The sequence below is a fragment of the Ranitomeya variabilis genome, chromosome 4 (assembly GCF_051348905.1).
Source record: "Ranitomeya variabilis isolate aRanVar5 chromosome 4, aRanVar5.hap1, whole genome shotgun sequence".
Lineage (NCBI taxonomy): Eukaryota > Metazoa > Chordata > Amphibia > Anura > Dendrobatidae > Ranitomeya > Ranitomeya variabilis.
Genome location: NC_135235.1, coordinates 413,374,632 through 413,387,371, shown reverse-complemented (window position 1 = coordinate 413,387,371; position 12,740 = coordinate 413,374,632). Strand labels below are relative to the sequence as shown.

General features: G+C 44.7%; 1 protein-coding gene across 5 annotated transcripts in view; it reads left to right on the top strand.

The window, feature by feature from the left end:
* Positions 1 to 12,740, top strand: part of LOC143765040 (gastrula zinc finger protein XlCGF66.1-like) — a 111,291-nt gene that overhangs the window by 58,280 nt on the left and 40,271 nt on the right. The gene's annotated exons all lie outside the window — the stretch shown is intronic.

The window sequence follows — 12,740 nt, the reverse complement described above, 5'->3', positions numbered from 1 at the left end:
CGTGGCACTGTGACTGACAGAACTTGTTCAGTAAACGTGACTGAACTATGTGGCACTGTGACTGACAGAACTTGTTCAGTAAATGTGACTGAACTACATCACACTGTGACTGACAGAACTTGTTCAGTAAACGTGATGCGCCTGTCGCTGATTGGTCGCGGGCGGCTGGCGTGACCAATCAGCGACGCGGGATTTCCGTTACAGACAAACAGACAGAATTAGACGATTATATAGTAGATACTGGGATTAAGTCGCATCTGCTAATAAAATAGCCCGCAATCTTTCTAGGCATTGTCTTCTCATGGTAATTATGAATGATGGTTTGTAATAAACCGTATTACATTTGATGGTGATGATATACTAGGGGTATATAGCAATGGTTCTCTAGATGTATTTTTGGCTCCATGATATGCTTTCATTTTGCATCTATGACTAGAGTCCTGTGCACAAAATCTGGTTTTAAGATCTTTAGCTTGTGTTTCAAAATCCACTTCAGTTGAGCATAATCATTTAAGGCGCAAAAATGGACCCACTAGAATCGATAAGGGAACTTGGATGAGATGAAGAAGAGTGCAGTAGTGCATTTACTGACCTGGGTTTTCTGTAAATGTCAGTCTGCAAAATATTCATAGTGTCTGTCTTAATTTTAATGTTCAAAAAAATCAATAATTTGTGAGTCATATTGATATGTCAGATGTATGTTTAGGCAATTGTTATTAAGAAATGACATAAACCTGTGTAACTCCTCGAATGAACCCTGCCAGATCAGGAGGATGATGTTTGATCAGGAGGATGATGTTGATGTACAGTGCCCAAAACAGATTACGGTCCATCCACACACACTGATCTGACAGGGAGAGGACCCTCTCCCACAGCCCCAGGAACAGGGTGGCATATGAGAGTGCGTAGGCAGCCCTCATAGGTGTGCCCAGGAGCTGCAGGTAGAAGGACCCCTTGAAAGCAAAGAAATGTGACGATCTAAATTCCAATAATTCAGATGTAAATTCAATCTTTTCGGGACTCATGCTGGATGATTGTAAAAAGAATTTGGTGGCTTTGATGCCATCAGTATGTCTAATATTAGTGTATAGTGACTGCACATCACATGTCACTAGGAGTGTATTTGCATCAATGTGAAGTTCATCAGTTTTTTTGAGTGAGTCCACCAGTATGACAAATAAAAGATGGTAAACATTCAACTAGTGACTGTAGTTGGCCATCAATGAATTTACTTGTGGTCTCCAAAGGGATGGGGAGCTGGACGTGATGGTGATGGTGCATGCAGAGGCCGCGGCCGTGGGCAAGCAGAAATTGTGCCACAACAAACACCCACATCCTCTCGCCCAACCTTCCTGTCCCAATTACTGGGGGACCACAGCACACCACTATTGAACCCAGACAGTGTCAAAAGGTTGTTGGTTGGATAGCGGATAATGCTTCCAGTCACTTTGCCACCATCACCAAAACCTTGTCTTCCACACGGTCAAGTCTCAGTAGCCATGAGTCTGGACCGCATATTCTTCACCCTGATCATCCTTCCTCCCACCATGCAGAGTGCCCAGAGACAACCAATCCCACACTTGGACACTCTGAAGCGCTGTTCACTTTTCCATTTATAGATTCGGGCCTCTCACCCAGTCCACTTGAAGCGGGGCAAGAGGAGATCGCATGCAGCAATGCCCAAATATTTGAGCAGCCATGGTCACATGAAGGTGACGGTGGGAAAGTGTCACAAGAGGTGGACAATGATGAGTCACAATTGCCAGAAAGTCAGGAGAAGGACAAAGGTGCGGAAGTGGAAGATGAGGTGGTGGACGATATGGTAACTGATCCAACCTGGCAGGAGGACATGCAGAGCGAGGACAGCAGCACACGGAGTGGGAGGCGAAGCACCCCAACAGGCAGGAAGAAGCAGTGTGGTGGCCGCAGACAGAAGGCGGGCAACTGTTCCCCATAACACCAACAAGACGAAAGTTGACAGTACAACTTTTAGGTCTTCCCGAGTTTTGTTGTTTTTTAAAGAATCTGCTAATAACCCCAAAACAGCCAGTTGCACCACCTGCCAGGCCAGCATCAGCAGGGGTAGAAAAACTACCAGCCTGACCACCACCAGCATGATCAGGCACATGGCAGCAAAGCACCCGACTTTGTGGACCGAACCCCAGGGTCCAGGAACGGTGACACCACTGCTTCTTCCGCTGTTGTGCGTGCAGGCCAATTCCCTCTCCATGGTGCATGCGAAGATGCCTCCTGCCCTGCACCTGTTATTGCACACACTCAACTAGCACCATCAGCAAGCACGTCCTTGTCCTAGCGTAGCATTCAGTTGTCCATACCCAAGTCCTTGGAATGCAAGTGCAAATACGCAGCCAATTCCCCACAGGCCACAATACTAAATTCCCACATTCCGTGACTGCCTGCGCTCGAAATGTTGCCTTTTAGGCTCGTGGAGACAGAAGCTGTCCACAACCTAATGGCGGATGCCGTCCTTTGGTACTCGGTCCCCAGCCGCCACTATTTCTCCCTGTGTGCCGTCCCCGCATTACACAAGCACATGTCCCACAACATTAGCTGTGCCCTCAACAATGTAGTTACTGGGAAAGTCCTCCTAACCTTGGACATGTGGACAAGTGCTTGTGGGCAGGAACAGTAAATCTCGCTGATGGCACGCTGGGTTAACATAGTGGAAGCTGGGACCCAGTCGGACCTTGGGATGGAACATGTCCTCCCAACGCCGAGGATTGCGGGCCCTAGGTCAATCAGGGTTGCCCCCACAGTCTACGGCTCCTGCACCTCGTCCTCCTCCTCTTCAGCCTCCATCTCTGAAATGACTACATCAGTCACAAGCAGGAAGCACTGCCTCAGCCAATCGCTAACAGGCTGTGCTGAAGCTAATATGCTTAGGTGACAAACCGCACAATGCTGAAGAGTTGTGGACAGCTCTGAAAGAGCAGGCAGATCTGTGGCTGACACCGCTGAACCTACAGCCAGGTATGGTCGTGTGTGACAATGGCCGGAACCTGGTGGTGGCTCTGAGGTGAGGTGAGCTCACACGCGTATCATGCCTGGCCCATGTGCTTAACTTCATTGTTTAGCAGTTTCTCAAAACCTACTTGGAGCTGCCGGATCTGTTTGTCAAAGTACGCCGTCTGTATGCCCATTTTAGAAAGTCAGCTACAGCTTCTGCCACCCTTGCCGTGCTTCTGCAGCGTTTTGCAGCTTCCGGCTCACTGACTGGTGTGTGATGTCCCCACGTGTTGGAACTCTACACTGCAGATGTTGGGAAGGATTTGTGAGCAGAAGAGGGCAGTTGTTGAAAACAAGCATCAACAAGGCCATCGGTATTCAGTTCAGACTCCACACATAAGACCTCAGGAGTGGACATGGAGGTCAGACATATGTACCATCCTCCAAAACTTTGAGGACTCCACCAAGATGGTGAGCGGAGATGACGCCATACTTACTGTCACCATCCCGCTTCTGTATGTTCTGAAATGCTCTCTGCTCACAATCAAAGAGGATGCATTGCAGGCAGAGCACGATGAGATAGAGCAAGGAACCATAAAGGGTGATAACGCACAGCCCAGCCTCATCTCATCCCAACATGGATTGGGTGACAAAGAGGGGGAGAAGGAGGAAGCAGGAGCTAGTTTCATGCGCTATAAACGATTCTACCTGCTCAACTGTCATACCGTCTCTTCAGCGTGGATGGCCTGAGGACAGGGAGGAGGAGAGCATGGTCAGTCGTCCTCTTGGTGAGGACACAGAAGTCTTGCCTGTTAGCAGTGTGGCACTGTTACGCTGTGTCAGGACTCTGAACATTTTTGATTACCTTTTGTGCAATACTGCCCTTTTCCAAGATGGTGTCTTTGGTCTCATGTGCACTGTGTCTTTCTGCTTTATAACTCCACCCCAGCCTTTAGTCTGCTAGAGTATTCTACCTTGCATCCAGCTTCTGGCCCTGGTGGATCCCTGGCTTTGTTGGACATGTAAGCTGTTGCTGCTCTGCAAAAACCTGAGACTATTACCCAGGCCTCCCTGGTTGAGCTAAGACATTATTTGAACTGCCTTATAAGCATATCTATCTGTGTTTGTACGAAACAAGGACTTACTCGTGTCAAGTATCCTCAAGTATAACTGTGCTTCATAGACTTTCTGCTTGATTGCATTTTCCTATGAAGTACCCTATAGACTGTTAAGCTGCATTTAATATTTACACCAAGTGTTGTGGACTTGAGTTTTTCTCTGCACCTGTTTGAATCATCGTGTGATAATATAGACTTTACCACTTATAAAACTGTGTCCTGTAGTTGTTTTGTTCCACGCAAAGAGTCTCCTGAGTTATCCCCTATAATTATTACACGCTGCCTTTCCTGTGACCCTCGTGTTCTCAAAATTTTGGATGACAATCATTACTGGTTGGTGACACTTCTAGACCCACGCTACAAGGAGAACTTTCTATCTTTTATTCCCAAGGCGGACAGGTCTACTAAATGGGGCAGTACTAGAAGACCCTTGTTGCGGGATTATTAAAAAAAAATTGCCATCTGAAAACTCTGGCGGCAGAGGTCACTGTTCGTTGGAAAACCAAGAAGTACAGGCGAGAGAGACACAACTCCAATCCAGCAGAGGCAGGGGAACACTGGCAAAGTTTTCTCAGACCCTCCCATCGCACAGGCCCTGAGGCGCGGGGTATTCTCACAGGGAGTGCAAAGTTTGGGAAGATGCTGAGGGAGTACCTTGCTGACCGTACCAACGTTCACCGTGATTCCTCTGTGTCTTATAATTATTGGGTATCCAAGCTGGACACATAGCATGAACTGTCTCTCTACGCCTTGGAGGTCCTGGTCAGGTTTTGTCAGAGCGGGTTTTTAGTGCTGCTGGTGGAATTATAACTGACAAGCGCATCCGTCTGTCAAATGAAAATGTTGACAGGATAACTCTTATAAAAATGAATGAATAAATGAAACAGGATGTGTCACACACCACCTGGCCAGATAAAGTTGTAAAATGTTAAAATGACATTTCCCAGTGAATGCATTTGCCTTGGTTGAAAGCAAAGCTAAAGTTCAAAAAACGCTACCTGTGAACATAGCCCAAGGTGTGGAGGAGCATTTTTGTTTTTGTTTTTTTATTTTGCCTTATATACAAGTCATTACCCTGGAAAGGATGTTCCTTAACATATTTCCCACTAAAATTTATTTTGGTTTCATTTTTGTATGTTTCATTGTGAGTCTGCAAAAGTGGCGTAACACTGACAACATTGTTCACTTTACCTGGGAGTCAGAAATGCTTCCAGGGGTAGTTCCCATGCTGTTCCAATGTCATTTGAGCACTGTTCCCATCGATTTCTGAAATTTCTAGTCCCTCGGCAGACCGCTTGGGGGCCGCCAGAAAAATGCTCGAGTTTCCCATAGACTTACATTGGGCTTGTTGCTCGGGTCGAGCACGAGAGCATTCCAGTTTGCTTTACCCAAGCAAGGAGCACCCGAGCATTGGTGCTCGTCCATAACTAGTAAGCATTCTATAACAATCCTTATTTTTTTAGATGACAGAATGCCTTAGACTCATACATGGTTTTTGGAAATATCACTATGTTGCCGCCTTTCTCCACAGGTCTAATTTTTTTTGGTTATTTACACTGTAATGTTCATCTCTGCTTAAATTGTTTTTGTTAATTGTATTAGGAATTTTCTCAACGTCTGCGCTGATCAACTGAATAAATATATCCACATTAGGAGAGGTAGATGGAGGTCGACATTTTTTATGATCTAGGGCAATACTAGATGGATTCTTACCTCCTTCCTAGGTATTATGATCATGAGCTAATTCTTCCAAGATTTTTAGTGCTTCCTGTTCTGATTCTTTTGGAAACAAATTATGTAAGGATTGCTCATGGAAATGTGTTTTAACCCCTTCACCCCAAAGCCTGTTTTCACTTTCCTGACCAGGCCAATTTTTTACAATTCTGACCATTGTCACTTTATGAGGTCATAACTATGGAGCGCTTCAACGGATCCCGGTGATTCTCAGATGGTTTTCTCGTGACATATTGTACTTTATGTTAGTGGTCAAATTTATTTGATATGACTTGTGTTTATTTATGAAAAAAATGGAAATTTGGTGAAAATTTCGCAATTTTCAAACTTTTTAATTTTTAGGCCCTTAAATCAGTCATATCGCACAAAATAGTTAATGAATAACATTTCCCACATATTTACTTTACATCCACACAATTTTGGAAACAATTTTTTTTGTTAGGAAGTTATAAAGGTTAAAAGTTGACCAGCAATTTCTCATTTTTACAAGAAAATTTGCAAAACCATGTTTTAGGGACCACCTCACATTTGAAGTGACTTTGAGGCGCCTATACAGGGCTGCCATCAGGAATACTAGGGCCCCATACTGGCAAAATTTTCGGGCCCCCTTGAGACTCTGCCCAGGCTCCACTCTAGCTCCGCCTCCACCCCTCAAACCTTCCACAGTCCCACCGCCTGCTCTTGGAAAAACTTAATTTCTGCACCACGTCCTCAGCAATTGCATATTAACAGTTCACTTTGAACACCAGATCATATACATAGCCAGCAGCATTTGTTTTGGCCAAAAGATTTTTTTTTAAGCCACCACCACGACAAGGTAGACTCTTTTGGCTGGGCCCTACTCTACTCTAACCTATTACACATTTCTTGAAATATCCAATACACTTTTTAGATATATATATATTTTTTTATTTTAAGGAAATATATCACATACATTTTTTTAGCACCCTCACGTATTACCATCACATAGTAACCGAATAATACCACATACAAGGGACAAATACCGCAACATCATGACCAGATCACATGTTACCACCACATAGTGTCTGAATACTACTACAGTACTGATCATTAGTTAAAAAAAAAAAAAAAAAACACACTAAAATTACCATAAGTGACATTATACACAGTATATAGTGTCAGTGTACAGGTAATACATGGATCACCAGTGACATTTATACACAGGAGCTTTTTATATAGTGTCAGTGTTCAGATAATACAGTGATCACCAGTGTCATTATACACAGGAGCTCTATATATAGTTTCAGTGTACAGGTAATACAGTGATCATTGGTGACATTATACACGGGAGCTCTGTATATATTGTCAGTGTACAGGTAACAGTGATCACCACTGACAATATACACAGGAGCTCTGTATATAGTGTGCAATGTATAGTGTAAGTAACACACTGACTCACCAGTGATGTCTCTAGTTGAAGATTATCATCTTCACTTTTCTTCTCCATCCAGCACAGACCACCATCACTTCCAGCCAGGACTCGTCTCTGCTGAAAATAACATGTTATGTAGAGCACATTCCCCAATGTTTCCCCAACTTCTACACTATGCCAGATGAAAAAAAAAGTGACAGTGTCACCCTGCACAGTAACAGGACCCCCTCCCCATTGAAAACAGTATCCTCAAAAATAAAATTATCACAGCAGTAATTGTATCCCTTAATTAGCCCCAACAGTAATAATGCCCTACATCCTGCCACCTTCCTGTAATAACGTCCTCCCTCCTGGCCCCATGTGTCTCCATCCTGCTCCCATATGTCCTCCCATTATGGCCCCATTTGTCTGTCCTCCTATTATGGCCCCATGTTATTTGTCCTCCCATCCTGGCCCCATATCATCCCATAATGCCCCCCATATGTCCTCCCATCCTGCCCCCCAATATATCTTCATCCTGCCCCCCATATGTCCTCCCATCCTGGCCCCATATGTCCTCCCATCCTGGCCCCATATGTCCTCCCATCATGGCCCCATATATTCTCCATCCTGCCCCATATGTCTCCATCCTGCTGATATATATGTCCTCTCATCCTGGCCCCATATGTCTCCATCCTGCCCCCATATATGTCCTCTCATCCTGACCACCATATGTCTCAATCTTGCCCTCATATATGTCTTCTCATCCTGTCCCCCCATATGTCTCCATCCTACCCCCATATATGTCCTCTCATCTCGGCTGCATATGTCTCCATCCTAACCACTATACGTCTCTATCCTGCCCCCATATGTCTCCTTCCTGCCCCCATATATGTCCTCTCATTCTGTGCCCCATATATGTCTCCATCCTGCCCCATATATGTCCTCTCACCCTGCCCCCTCCCTTCATATGTCTCTCCATATTGCAGATTTCTGTGAAAAAAAAATTCTCCTTACCTGGCCACGGTCCAGAGTTGTCCTCTTCCTCAACCATTTGAGGCACTAGCACAAGGCAGTGACACTATACTCCGGCGACGTGAGCTGTTAGCCTCTAAGGGTACGTGCCCATGATCAGGAATTGCCGCGGTTTTAGTGCTGCATATTTATACAGTGTTAAGAATGCAGTGGTCAGTTGTTACAGCATAGTGGATGTGATGTCTAAAATGCCATGTTCACTTTGCGTGCATGTTTGCCTGCGGATCACCTGCGGACACTGACACGTGGCATGGGTTTATGAGCCGAAGCATGGCAATTTCTCTTGTAGAAACGCTAGAAATTTCAAAAATAGAAATGTATTTGGATTCAGTAAATCTGCACAGTTCAGTGAAAACATGTGGATTTACCTGCGTGACTAGAATGCAGTGCTTTGAATGCAATGGAAATACACTGTATCCAAAGTGCTGCTACCTCCTAATTGTGGGAACTTAGCCTGGCTGGCGGCTCCTATTGCCGAGCAGGAAGCGTTTCTGCACGACAATAGATTTCAACTGAATGTGCGTCTGAGGACGCACTTTCAGTTACTGTGCGAATGGCAGAATCCTGCCCCTGTAGCCAGGTGAGGAGGGGGGCCTGGACTGGTAAGGAGGGGGGGCCTGGACTGAGGGCACACGTTTAGTTATTTGTGAATGACTGAATCCCGCCACTGGGCCCTGGTGAGGAGGGGGGCATGGACTGGTGAGGAGAGGGGCACGGACAGAGGACGCACATTCAGTTATTTGCGAACTGCTGAATCCTGCCCCTGGAGCCCGGTGAGGAAGGGGGCCCGGACGGGTGAGAAGAGAAGCCTGGATCTAGAATGCACATTCAGTTATTTGCAAATGGCAGAATCCTGCTCCTGGGGTCCGGTGAGGAGAGGGACCCGGACTGAGGACACACATTCAGTTAAACTAGGCAGCACACATAATGGAATCGGGGAGCCGGCTGTAATTTGAACAATCAGTTCCCCTGAACCGGGCTAATCCCACCCCTGGTTATGTTCTTTTCTGACAGCCTATAACATCATAGGCTGCAACCAATAGAAAAGAGACACAAAATAGTACATTCAATTTATCATAAATGACAAGCAGCACTGGCATGCATACTGCAGCCAGGCAATAGGGAGTACATTGCAAGAAAAAGGGGTAAGTCAGGGAGGAGACAGCCAGTGTCTTATATACAGCCCCCACACCTGTCTCTCGTGTCTCATTCCTCTCTGTTTTCTGCCTTCAACTTTGCTGTTTCCTGCCTCTATCTTTCTCTCTTGTCACTTCTTCCATCTTTTCCATCTCCCACTCTTTTCTTTCTTTCCTTCGGCCTCCTTCCCCTGAGTTGTCTGTGACTCCATCCCTTCTGTTTAGCCCCGCCCCTCCATGTTCCACAGTTTTATTGCTGTGACACTGCTGGAGGGGAGGGATCGGCTGCCGGCTCCACAGGAATTTTTGGAATGTGGAAGAAAAAAAATAAACATTTACCTTTCTTTTACAAAAAATTTCATTTACACCTAATTTTGTTTACTTTCACAAGGGTAACCGGAGAAAATTGTCCATACATTTTGTTGTTCAATTTCTACTGAGCATACTGTGGAGGAAATATACAGTTTGGCCTCTCGGAAGGGAAGGTGCGCCATTTCACTTTTTGAATGTAAAATTTGCTGGCATATTTAGCGGACGCCATGTCATGTTTGAAGAGCCCCTAATGTGCCTAAACAGTGGAAACCCCCTTCAAATTAAAATTTGGAAACTAGACCCCTTAGGGAACTTATCTAGATGTGTATTGATCACCTTGAACCCACAGGTGCTTCACAGAAATTTATAACGTAAGCCGTGAAAATAAGAAAGATATTTTTCCCACAAAAAACTTTAGCTACAAATTTTGTATTTTCACAAGAGCAAAAGGAGAAAATGAACCCCAAAGATTGTTGTGCAATTTTTCCTGCGTTCACTGATACCCCATATGTGGTCGAAAACTACTTTTGAGGCACAGTGCAAAGCTCAGAAGGGAAGTAGCGTCATATTAAAGTGCAGATTTTGCTGCACTTGATTGAGGGTACCATGTTACATTGGCAGAGCCCCTGAGGTGCCAGAACAGCAGAAGCCCCCAAAGCAACCCTATTTTACCTAATAAACCTCTCAGTGAACTCATCTAGGGGTGCAGTGATTATATTGACACCACAGGTGTGTCGCAGACTTTTATACTATTGGGCAGTGAAGAAAAAATAACTTACATTTTTACTACCAAGATTGTGTGTTAGCCCTAAGTTTTAAAAATGGCACCAGAATTTTTCCCACAATATCTGCTGAATGTAGAAATACCCCTGTGGATTTACAGTACTATTTTGCCATACAGAGAGACTCGGGAGGGACAGAGAACTATTTGCCTCCTGGAGCGCAGATTTTCCTAGACTGGTTTTCGGATTCCATATAAAGAGCCACTAAGTGCTAGAAAAGCAGAATCCCCCCTCAAGTGACCACAATTTGGAAATTATACCCCTTTGGAAATTTATCTACAGATGTAGTGACGATTTTGACTCCATGGGTGTTTTCCAGAAACAGGCAGCAGTGAATATTGCTGTGAGAAAATTGCAAACTGCCATTGTAGTGACCAGTACGTTGCAGTCACCAGTACATTATGCCCAGCTCATGCTTCTGGAGACAAGCACCTGTAAATTAGGAGGGCTCTCATCACTACAGAAATGCCAAACATGTGGGCTCTAAATGTGGTTTAGACACATTGGGGCTCAGAAGGGAGGGGGGCATATGGATTTGGGAGCGGAGAATTTGCTGATTTTCTTTTGGAGGGTTATGGAGCCATTTCGCTTTTCCAGAGCCTTTGTGCTACCAGTAATGTGGAAGCCACCTATATTTCCGTTAACAGATTACAGACCTGAGTGGGGACTTGGTTTTTTTTGTGGATTAAGTTGAAGCTTTTATTGAGAACATTTTACATAACGTTTGGGATTTCCATCTAGTCTCCGAGTGACGTGACATATGAAACCCCCGAGGAATCCATTCACTATAATGAGGCAGCAGAGTTACTCTGGACTCCGTCTGGCCTTTGATCAGCGGTGTCATTTTCAGAAGTGCACAAAATAAGTGCCAACGGCACTTATATGGAGTCCTAAAAAGACAGACACCACCGGATCACAGGTCTCATTATAGGGAATTTCTGGTTCTGTCTAAATCACGTATTTCAGAGATTTACACAGAAACCCCGATGTAAGCACTCAACGTAGAAAGCAGGATAAATGTGCGCTAAGCCTTACTGCAATCTTTGGGAGGCAGAATGAAAAAATCAACAGCATGTGATTTATTGTTTTTATTTATTTTTTTATGCAGTTTCTCGTGGGGTATTATTGATTAGGAGACTTTATTCTTTGGGTCGGTGCGATTACAGCGATACCAGATTTATATCAGGTTTTTATGTTTGGCAGCTGTCACACACACTAAAAGACGTTTCTTATTGCAAAAACTAGTTTTTGCATCATCATATTTTGAGAGCTATAATTTTTTCATATTTCAGCCGACAGTCATGTGATGGCTTGTCTTTTGCGGGACGAGCTGACGTTTTTATTGATACCATTTTCGGGCCCATGACCTTTTTTGATCGCTTTCTATTCTGATTTTTGGGAGACAGAATGAACAAAAACGAGCAATTCAGGAATTGCTTTTTTTTTTTTTTATACCATTCTGCGTTTGGTAAAATTGATAAGACTGCTTCTATTCTTCGGGTCAGTATGATTACAACAATAACTCATTTATTTTTTTTTATGTTCTTTTTGGTCGCTTTTTATTGCACTTTTTGTTTGGCAGTATGATGATAAAGCATTGTTTTTTGCCCTTTTTTTACGAAGTTCACTGAAAGGGTTAACTAGTGGGACTGTTTTAACATTTTGTAATTTTTTTTTAAACTATTTTACATTGCCACAGGATGTATTGTGTATTGTGTCAGATCGCTGACCTGACACTCTGCACTGCAGAGTAAGATCAGCGATCTGACAGGCAGGGAAGGAGGCTTCTCAGGTCCTGCTCTCTGCAGACACTGGGAAGCCGCCTAACCTGCAGGAACTAGAAGAACCTCCCTGCGCGATTCCCCTCTATGTCGCTGTCGCTACTGACAGCGGCATCAGAGGGGTTAAATGCCCGCCATCGGTGCTAGGGTGAGAGGCAGAGCCAGGGCCGTAATCGTGGCTGAGTATATCTGGTTAAGCCCACCCTGGCCTCCCGTCACATATAAACAATGTCCCTTTTCTTGCATACCTTCTGCTGCACCTTCTGCACCGTCAGGGGCCCATCGGGGCTGCTGAAGTTCGGCTGCTGGTGTTGTTGAGCACAAAGAGACAGAGTCCATTTTAAACTAAAAACGAAGAACTTTATTTGGTTTCAGTCACCGCATATCCACATCAGTTACAGCATCAACACAGAGTTTGACATCGTTCACATCTTTTTCTTTCCCTGTGTCTTCACTTATTCCTTCCAGGGTTTCCCCAGGACGTACCAAACCGTTCGGGACTG